General features: G+C 36.8%; 1 protein-coding gene across 2 annotated transcripts in view; it reads left to right on the forward strand.

Annotated features, from left to right (window-relative positions):
• Positions 1-9,639: 9,639 nt before the first annotated feature.
• Positions 9,640-10,953, forward strand: part of LOC135210569 (uncharacterized) — a 20,236-nt gene continuing 18,922 nt past the window's right edge. The window contains exon 1 of one of the 2 annotated variants that reach the window (XM_064243424.1): positions 9,640-9,744. The gene's annotated coding sequence lies outside the window, so the exon portion shown is untranslated. Of the gene's footprint in view, positions 9,770-10,953 lie in introns of both variants that reach the window. The other variant, XM_064243426.1, reaches the window with a different exon arrangement.

Raw genomic sequence — 10,953 nt, forward strand, 5'->3', positions numbered from 1 at the left:
TTATATATAACACAGTTATGGTATATGTATATATATATATATATATATATATATATATATATATATAGATAGATAGATAGATAGATAGATAGATAGATAGTATAGATAAATAGAGAGATAGCCTATGTGTGTCCATGTGTATTTATTTACTATTTCAAAATGTCCTAAATGTTGTTATTAATATTATTCAGAGCAGCAGCAATAGTAGTTGTATTAGTTTATGTTCATATATATATATATATATATATATATATATATATATATATATATATACATATATATATATATATATATATATATATACTATATATATATATATATATATATATATATATATATATATATGTTAACGTGATATTAATCTCATTTTTATTTGGTAAACGTGGAACCCCGAGCGTCAGGCAAACCGATACACACCATCTCTCTCTCTCTCTCTCTCTCTCTCTCTCTCTCTCTCTCTCTCTCTCTCTCTCTCAAGCGACAACGGCTCGCGACCTCTCTCTCTCTCTCTCTCTCTCTTCTCTCTCTCTCTCTCTCTCTCTCACCATTCTAACAGGTCATCAAATGAGAGACAAAGTTATATTAAAAAATAACTATTTATTTAACAATGGAAAGATAATAATCCAAGTCTCACAGACTAACCAACTCAGTTACCCCCCCCAACATTAAAATGTCTAAAACAGTAATTTGTCACACCAATCTCTCCCATATGGGACTCTCGGTCCCCCCTTGCCAGAACACATAGTTCCTTCGCCAGAATCGTCTGTTAGCACACATAAGTTTAAAGACAAAGTTAAAGATTAAACATTCTTACAATGTGTAACAAGCCATCCCCTTTGGCTAAAGTAAAGGTAACACTTACCCATTGCCAACTCAGAATATTACACACAGAAATAAATAAACTTTCGAAGAGCTATCCCCAGCATCTTGCCTTTCTCCCACAGACGTCTCTCAAAGTCTCCCATAGACTTGGCTAAGGATGCCATTAAGAATAGAAGAGGGCGCACACGCACATACGAATGCACACTTCGACAATGCCTCATATTACTGGGTACAACCAGTTTCAAAAAGGCACTTTGAACAAACCCCCATGAACTCACATAACTACAGGACGAACGTTGACCCGTTTAACTATGCACTTTTCGTATCACGCCACCCAGAAATCATTTATCAGCTTTTCTCGGGTCGTTGCTTCGGCTCTGTTCTCCACATTCCAAAAAGGTCACAACACATCACATCAAATATATTATTAATTACAACCCCTGGGACTCACATATATATATATACATATATATTATGTATTCTTTTATTTATGCTATCACATCTTAACTGATTTTACAAATGATCCTGTGACATAACTAGAGTGCAATCATTTCTATTTGCAAAAAGTATGGTTAAGGTCATATTTCATCACTATTCTGATGCAATAAAGCAACTTCTATTATGCATTTTCTCTACTTTCTAGATATTGTCTTAGTCAAAGTCACCTTCCGACCATCAGGTTTATATCATGCAAGCAAACATAAAAAGTTTCTTTCAAAGGCAGTCAACTGCCGATGATCCGAATGAACCTTCTCTTTCAAGTAGGAAACGTCAAACCACTGATGACACACAAAGCACTGTAGACTATGAAAAAGACATATGGTTAGATTCTGCTGAATCTGCTAGTGAAACTGATTCAGTTGACAGTGACAGGGGAAGCATAGGTATTACAGCATCAGTGACACCAGGAACATCATGTATTCCAAAAACATTCTGTTCTAGGACCTGACGACATAAACAAAGGAAAAACAGAGTCCAACTTGACCATCACAAGTAATTTTCCCTTCAACAAGGTTTGGGAAAAAGCATCGTGCCTTTAGGTCAGCATGGTATGATTCACACGAATGGCTTGAATATTCTGTTAGTCAAGATGCTGCTTGTTGCTTCTGCTGCAAGATGTTCCCTACCCCTAATAAACCTCCATCTGGAATTGCATTAACAACTACTGGATACCGTCAATGGAAAAAAGCAAATGAAAAAGAAGCTAGGTTTGCTCAACATCAGCGTAGTGATTATTATATGGCAGCTTTATGTGCATGGAAAGAGTTTAAACAATGCATAGAATCTGGAAGTACAGTTGCAGCTGCCCTTACATCTGCCCATGAGAAAACGATAATTGATAACAGACACTACATCAAACAAGTAGCTAGAGTCCTCTGTCTGACCGCAAGACAAAAGATTGCGCTAAGGGGCCATAAAGAAGATGTGGATAGTCCAAATAACGGTAACTTCTTGGAGATCTTAAGAGTTGTTAAGTGAAAAAAGAGATATAGTGAAAACTCAACTGAAAGGAAAAAATGGAGTTAAATACACCAGCCCAAAAATTCAGAATGAAATGTTTGCTCTACTGGCCCAAATGATTCGGGAGGAAATTTCAGAAGAACTGAGTTCAAATACGTACTTTTCAGTCGTGATTGATGAGTCCAGGGATATCAGTAAGAAAGAGCAATTATCAGTAGTTGTTCGCTATGTGTACAAGAACAATATACATGAAGAATTCTTGGACTTTTTTTGGCTTCACAACCTTAATGCTAAGTCACTTAAAGATAGTTTGTGTACGGTTCTGAGACTGTGTTCAATTGATCCCAGAAGCTGTGTAGGGCAGACATATGATGGTGCATCTGTAATGAGTGGAGTGAATCGAGGAGTTCAGCAGCTGGTGCGTGAAGAGTTAGCACCACAAGCAGCTTACATTCACTGTTACAATCACAGACTGAATCTTATTATTGTTGACAGTGTCAGATCAGTTCGACTGGCTGACTCTTTCTTTAGTTTGCTAGAAGAGATTTATACATTTATGTCCTCACACACACCACATGAAATTTATCTTGCAAAGCAAAAGGAATTGTTTCCTAATAAGCAAATTAGATCTCTGAAAAGGCTCAGTGATACAAGATGGTCTTGTCAGTATCTATCATGTAAGGTTCTGCTTGATACCTTTCCTGCTGTCATAATTACCCTTGAAGAGATTTCTTCATCCCAGTGCCACACAGGCAAGCGTGCACATGTTGCAAGAAGTTTATTGATGAACATTAATTTTGCATATATATTATGCTTAGTGATGTTCACCCACATTTTACATAAAACGAAGCTTGTGTCAGATATGCTTCAGTCACAGTCTTTAGATCTGTCAGCAGCTGCCCGAATGATTGATGCCATCCAGCAGGAATTAAAGAATGAGCGCTCAGAAAAAGCTTGGCATAGCATTTGGGAGAAGGCAGTTGCGATGTCCCAGACACACAATATTGAGGTTTCACCTGCCAAGCAAAGAATACATAGATTACCGAGGCATCTAAAGGATGCTGTTGTCATGGAAATAACTGGACATAGAGAAGTGCGTAAGCATGTGGAACAGGAAGGATACAAAAACACACTCTATTATCCAGTAATGGACAGGCTACTAACTGAAATTGATGCCAACAAATCCCTTTTCCATTCAATATCATCTCTTGATCCTTCCTCCCCTAAATTTTTACAGCAGGACCAGTTGGAGAAAATGGCAGCTAAGTATAATGTTGATCTTGAATTCTTAGATGTTGAGCTGCGACAAGCAAAACGATTAGTAAAACGGGATTAGAATTGCCAACATTGTGGATTTGACAGCTCTTTTTTTTTTTTTTGTTCCCTTTAAAGATGCATTTCCAGGTTTGTACAAAATGTTAATCATTGCTCTTGCATTACCACTAACAGTGAGCGAAGCTTCTCTTCATTAAGACACATAAAGAACTACCTCAGAAATTCTATGTGTGATCATAAATTGTCCGGTGTATTGGTAATTGGAATCCTCCAGGACAAGGCAAAGAATATCGATATGGAAAGGTTTGTTGATAATTTTGCTAGGAAACATAATAACAGAACGATGCATATGTACTAAATTAATACATCTGCATCATTCTGTTATTAATACTATTAATTAAATGGTTAGGTTCAATAATCAAGTAACCAATTGTAATGGAATCTTATTATATACTTCAACTAAAGTCGTTAATTGTAGCAATCAAATGTCTTAATTTCTTTGGATCTCACTGTTTAAACATATCATAGAAATATTAAATGAATAATTCCAATATATTTTTTCTTTTTTACAATAAGCAAGTGTTAACTTTGATGATCTTAATTATATTTTGTTTACATACCAAGGGTTTTATTTCATTGACAAACCATTACTTATAATATCTAATTTGGATGGATTTACAAGTGTGGTCAGAGGTTCATAATTTGTACTGAAAAAATATTTGAGCAAGTTTGTTATATAAAAATGTAATTCACAAATTAGTAGGCTTAAATATTTTAAAACAACCTTAATATCTTTCCGCATGATTTAAAAAAAAGAAAAGAAAAAGAAGGAGTATTATAATTTGTGCATGCCCAGTGTGCCCCCATATTCAGCTGTGGACCCAAGTTCCCCACCATATGAAGTAAATGTTTTCAAGATAATTTCATTGTCGCTACTCTGTGTAGACCTACTTATGTTACACCGGGTGGTTGTTGTTGTACCAACACTAATGATACGTCACTCACGCTCCCCTCACACGTTGATATTGGTGAGCACATGACAGAAATCGATGGAGACAACTCATTCACAATGGCGACCCCATATAAAATTGGGTTTAAGCTAGGAAGAAGAAGAAGATTCTACTTTTGTATATACATATTTACATTTTTTCAGCATTGAGGTGTAAAAGCAATCAAATAGGACTATTTCAAATTTTATGCTTGCTTTGGAAGTATTATTGTTATGACAATTTTTTTCCTTTTTTTTTATTTAACATTTGAACTGATGCTTGATGACGACTTCATTTTGGTCAAATGCTTCAGCGATGTGTGAACGAAAGTTTTGAAAATGTTTCTAAAGAGTTTTTTTCTTCTAGAAATTGCTACACGTGACATTTTCTTACAGTTTGGAAATATATGACAGATTTCACTCTTGTGAAACATATTATGGCCTTATTGTATGCAATAATCGCGTTTCCTCATTGAAATAATAGATAAATATGGAGCATGCTAGTTGCCAGTTAGTGAATTTTGAACGAAATCTTATGAAGTCATGTTGCATGAGATATGAGCATCACTGTACGTTGCTAATGTCTCCAGAATTTGTACAGAGATGATGTTATGATTTTAGTATTCCCTGCAATAATGTTTCTTCTGGATGTTAATGAAAACCAAAATGGAGTAAGTTACGTTGAAGTCCCTTATTTTTTTTTTTTTTTTTGTCAGTCTCGAAAACAAGTGTTGTGATGTTTTCGTGGCTCATTATGTGACTGTCGTGGTGATATATGCAATTTATGGTTGATGTTAGTCTCCAAAGAAATGATGGCGGCGGTGATAAGATTAGCTTTTGCTGTTTCCCTAGGATCCTGGCCCCATAGGATGGTAGTGTCGTCAGTTCACCTCAAGTGGTGCACTGTAGCCATTTAAGCAAGTTCTTCGCAGCGTGCCTTCAGTCCCTATAGCTGCAACCCCTTTCATTCCGTTTACTGTAGCTACCTCCTTTCATATCCTCTGTCTTCCATTTTACTTTCCACCATCTCCTGACAGTTCATTCATAGTGCAACTGCGAGGTTTTCTTCCTGTTACACCTTTCAAACCTTTTACTGCCCATTTCTGTCTCAGCGCTGAATGACCTCATAGGTTCCAGTGCTTGGCCTTTGGCCTAAATTCTATATTCAATTCAATTCAACCCTAGGATCCTGAACTATGTAAGAAGTGGTTTAACATATTATGCCAAAGTGATAATGTCAACCTCAAAGGAGCAAAAGCATATATATTGGCTCCAGTGATTTTGAAAGAATCCTCAGACATGAGTTACTTGATTACTCTCCTTCAAACGCAAGGAAACTGTAAGATACCTACTCAGTACTCAATCAACATCTAGCTACATCTCAATAACAGTTGGTGCTACTGTTGATGCAGGTATGTAATATTTTGTCTCTTTAGTTGGTTTTATATATAGCATTTTGGATAACTGAATTGAGCGTGTGTTTACATGAGACTCCTGTTTTATAGAATAACGTTCATTCCATTCCTAATGTAGCAAAACCATATGCAACTGGTTAAGACTGGGAATAGCCCTATGTGCTGGTCATCATTAACTACAAAGAGGCAAATGTTAAACCGCACAAAATATTAATACAGAATTGGGGGCGAGCATGGTATAGAGAGGGGGAATGATTTTCAGAGAGAGAGAGAGAGAAATGTTTTTTGAAATGTTTTTCACGGATATGAATACGCCAAGTTTTTATTTTTTTTTATTTTTACGGGTGAGGTTGGGGAAAGAGAGAGAGTGTCCGGCAGGCGGAGGAACCAGTGCTAGAATGGTTTTCATGCTAAAGAATAGGACTAATGTTTCTTATGGTAAGGAAATGGAAAATGACACACATACACACACTAAATAAACAGCCCACATGGCCCTCTTGAGATTCCTCTCGAATGGCCAGAATGAAAAGTGTTGATAACAGTCCAACGAGCATTGCGTTAATGTCCAAAATATAACTTACAGCGATTATCAACTTTTGGAAGTAAATTATTGAGCAAAATTTTGTCAAAATCTTCTACATTTTCAGTACTTCCGATTTTAATCTTCATGAGGAACTGTGATTTAATTAATAAAATATAAAAATAAGTAAATAATAGAAATACGAAACCTCTTAGGGTGTTTAATGAATTTTAAAACAAAAAAAAATTAAATTTTACTTAATTTATTCAGAATTTTAATATACATTTTTAGTGAGTATACATGGAAACACGAGTAAATGTATTTGTAGTGTGTGTGTGTGTGTGTGTGTGTGCGCGCGCGCGTGAGAGTGTGTGCAGTTTTTAATTTCATTCATTCCTCACCATACTGACTGACATATTTGTTATTTGGGCCAGTGCTTGGCCTCTGGCCTGGCCCATACGCACCCACCCCTATGAGAGCTGATATTCAGCTCAGTGGTCTGGTTAAACAATTTTATATTCTATAGGTGTTTGTTTTCCCACATTTGGTCGTTCGTAAAACCGCACGGCCTTGTCACAGCAGGTCAGAAAAAGAAGAAAGTGCGATGGGGAGATTTAGGAAAATTTCGTCTAGTTGTAATGCATTTCATTGAATACTCAGTACTCTCAAAAGGAGTGGGCTGGAGTACGTGCCTTCAATAATAGTATAAAAATGATCATTTTCGTACTTTCTTCCAGTTCAACACATACACACACTATCTTATTTTCCCCATCGAGAATAATTACGAAAGGATCCGTATAGGTACATACAAGAATTTGCAGTTGATCGTTTCATGATGTGTACATATGATTGAATATATATATATATATATATATATATATATATATATATATATATATATATATATATGTGTGTGTGTGTGTGTGTGTGTGTGTAGTATATATATATATATTTCTAATTATTATTATTTCAGTAGATGAAACCTTTTCACATGGAACAAGCACCCAGGGGCCATTGATTTGAAATTCAAGATTCCAAAGAATTTTGGTTTCAACCTCCCACTGCAGACCCCAAACTGCAGCAATAACTGATCATGATACAGAGCCAATGATTTTTCTACGCCTTTGGGGAGGCGCGAACCTGCCACATCTGAGTGGTGTGGCATGATACTAGTTTCGTATTCACAACAGAATTAAATACAGGAGTTGAATGAAAGGCAAATGAACCTTACTAAAAGATGGGGATCGTCAAATTGATAAATTGTTGTTCAGCCTCTCTAGAATGAGTTTTTTTTTTATTAAATGTACGATTCATTTTGGAGTGAAAATATTAGAACATAAAATAAAAGACATTGTCCTCACCAAAGGCATAAAATAATTTTAAAAATCGCTCTTTAATTCTGGCTTTTGTGTACAAGAGTGTATTTGTGTTTTACAGATGAGTTCACAATGAAATTAACTCACTAGTCATAATTACGATGCCGTGAACTCAAAAAAAAAACAAAAAAAAAACGCCACCATTGTGTACCAAGTGACGTCATTGTGTCGGGAATATGCTGGTAGCTCGCCGTCTTGCTCTGTCCTGAAGAAACCTTTCGATTCAACTTGAAAAGATAATCATAGGCTAAAATCAGCGAGATCAAATGCAATATAAATTGAGCAGCTTTTCAAAACCATTGTCTTATAATCAGCCTCAAGCGGTGGTTGTAACACTTCAGGAGACTGACAATGGTTGATATTTAAACTTTTGCGTGTAACATATTATGATATAGTGTAACATGTCATGCATGCGGCTTGAAAAAAAAGTTGAGGCGTTTATTGATGAAATATAAATACAAAAGAAATAGGCATCTTATTTCCGACACAAAAACCGCTTCAGATTTTCACTAATAGTTTCACTATGATATTCTAGGCTAAGGTTACCAAGCGCTTCAGTGGCGTGATCAGTTGGTCTTGACCTGCCACCTCGGTGGCCGCGAGTTCGATTCTCGGGCATTCCACTGAGGGGTTAGAGATGTATATTTCTGGTGATAGAAGTTCACGCTCAACGTGGTTCGTAAGTCACGTAAAGCCGTTAGTCCCGTTACTGAATAACCACTGGTACCATGCAACGTAAAAACACCATACAAACCGATTTGAGGCACATGAAAAGGGTCCATTTCTAAACATATTTACAGACAGCGATTATTAGTTTAAATTAAACATTCAACAGTTAGGGAGGAATCTTTCTTTCTCTGTCTCCATTGTTTTTCTCTCAGCTAAAATATTACCCTCATCCTCCTCCTATTAAATTATGCACGGAATTGGACAACTATTCTTCTTCTTCCCCACCAATATCCCTATCCCAAGGTGTCAGTAGCCATGATGTCTCTTCTCCAGCTATTCATATTAATAGCATTAAAACCTTTCCCGTAGGTGGGCAGCACCGTCATTGTACCTCACTCGGTGCACTGTAAGCATTACCTACATTTGGCTCTTTGCAGCGTCTCCTCGGCCCTAGGCTGAAACCCCTTTCATATTTTCTTTAACTGTTCTTAATCTCTTTCTTCTGTCTTACTTTCCATTCTCTTTCTGACAATTGTTTCACAGTGCAACTGCGAAGTTTTCCTCCTGTTACATCTTTAAAACACTTTTGCTCTGTTTCCCTTTCAGCGTTGAATGATCCTACTGGCCCCAGCTCTCGGCCCTAGACTTAAATTATGAAATGAAAAATTAAGTGTAGGAGGAAGATAAAAAGATGGCTAAAGACTTAAAATTACACACAATCACGTCTTAAGATCCCGTAACATTTTTCCGTTACTCCTTAATAAGGAATATATATGTGTGTCAATAATAGGGTAAATAAGGAAACGCTGGATCGGTAAGTAGTCGAGTGCACTGGTTAAATACTTGAGTAAGGAGAAGAGTTAGGCTGAATAAGTGAAATCAACTGCTAATCATAGACAATCGTTCTGGGGCCAAAATTGTTGAAACAAACAATCAAATGCCATATCTGATTCGGATAAATATAGCAGTCATAGGGACGCTTATATCATTTACAAGTATTGTGCCATATCCCTGTTTTGGATATTGACCTTCGTATGACTGTCAAGCACAGGACTTCACTTTCATCTCATAGCAATCATTACCTATAAATTCTTGAACCCTCAGCCCATAGTTGCTTCTTTTGTAGCACACAGTAAGGACGAGTTCTTGGGCCTTGGGTTCTTGGTTCCTCGTTGCTCATTGTACAAACTACGATCCAGACACACTGTATTCTTAGAGGTTGGTGTACCCATCATGTGATATAGTAGGTGTTCATAGAATGACTGTAACTCTTCAATCCATATATATTTTTGTTAATTGCACTTCATACCATGGTCATTACCCACCGTTATACTACAGGACGGAGTCATCTTTTTATAGGTCATTATGTTTTCATTCATGTACTATATCGTATCCGAGAGTCTTTTCGTAGTCCAGACTGCTTTCTTCATCAGGAATTCGCACTCCTTCCAGCGACAGTGACTCTCTTGAAAACATAACCTGGTTATCTCAACCACATCTGCCTTGTGCCCCTCGATACTCCCTTCTAAACTTTACATGGAATAAATTGGCATCTTTCTAACCCCATCGCACCGTCAGTCAGTTGGAGAAAAGCGTTCTCTTTGACAATAGGCGCTTTGTCGTCAAATTTGACTTGTCCTTTTCTCTTCATTAGATGTCTGTCGTCATACTTCCCATTTCATGGTAGCGAAAGCAGCTCCGCATCCCCTCCCCCTCCCCCAACCAACCCCCCCTAACCCCCGTCAAGTGAACAGGCGATCTGCTTTGCTCTTTTCAATTTGGAGAACATCCATCAAACGGCTTCTTACATTTGCCAATGAAGGCAGCTAATTAACGTCCTCAGACCTCCTCTCAGTGTGTGACCGGTTTCTCAAAATAATATCCTCCCAGTTTCCGTCTACTTTCGAGTCCTTTCCTTTATCTTCATGTTTTATCCATTAGACTCGTTGGACCATATCAAAACCTTTGTCCCTTTTGATTCTGGTATGAAAATAATTTAAGAAGCTTCGGGCTGAAAAGAACATGATCTTAACTTGAGATTTATCTTTCTCTGCATGCACATTTTGCATGCCACCTTCATACTGAGTGTGCCAGTCAACGAATTTTATTTTAGCATTCTCCATTTCTGTTTTTTTATCCATTGACGTTTTTATTTTTATTCTATATTTCAGCCATTGTAACTGATTGATTTTCGCTCTATTAAGTGAACGTTGAAGTATTAACCTGAGTAAATAACACATAATAAATCTTTTTGCGCCTGATGCGATAACATTAAAAAATGTAGAATAGCGAAACAGCTCATGACAGACTTTGGAATGACAAAGAAATGCACTGTATAGTCTCGGTCATTAAACTTGAGGCATATTTTGTCAAGACCGTTGAATGCAAAGAACTGTTCGCATTTGTTCGTGCATTTGTAATACACTC

The sequence above is a fragment of the Macrobrachium nipponense genome, chromosome 39 (assembly GCF_015104395.2).
Source record: "Macrobrachium nipponense isolate FS-2020 chromosome 39, ASM1510439v2, whole genome shotgun sequence".
NCBI classification, from domain to species: Eukaryota; Metazoa; Arthropoda; class Malacostraca; order Decapoda; family Palaemonidae; genus Macrobrachium; species Macrobrachium nipponense.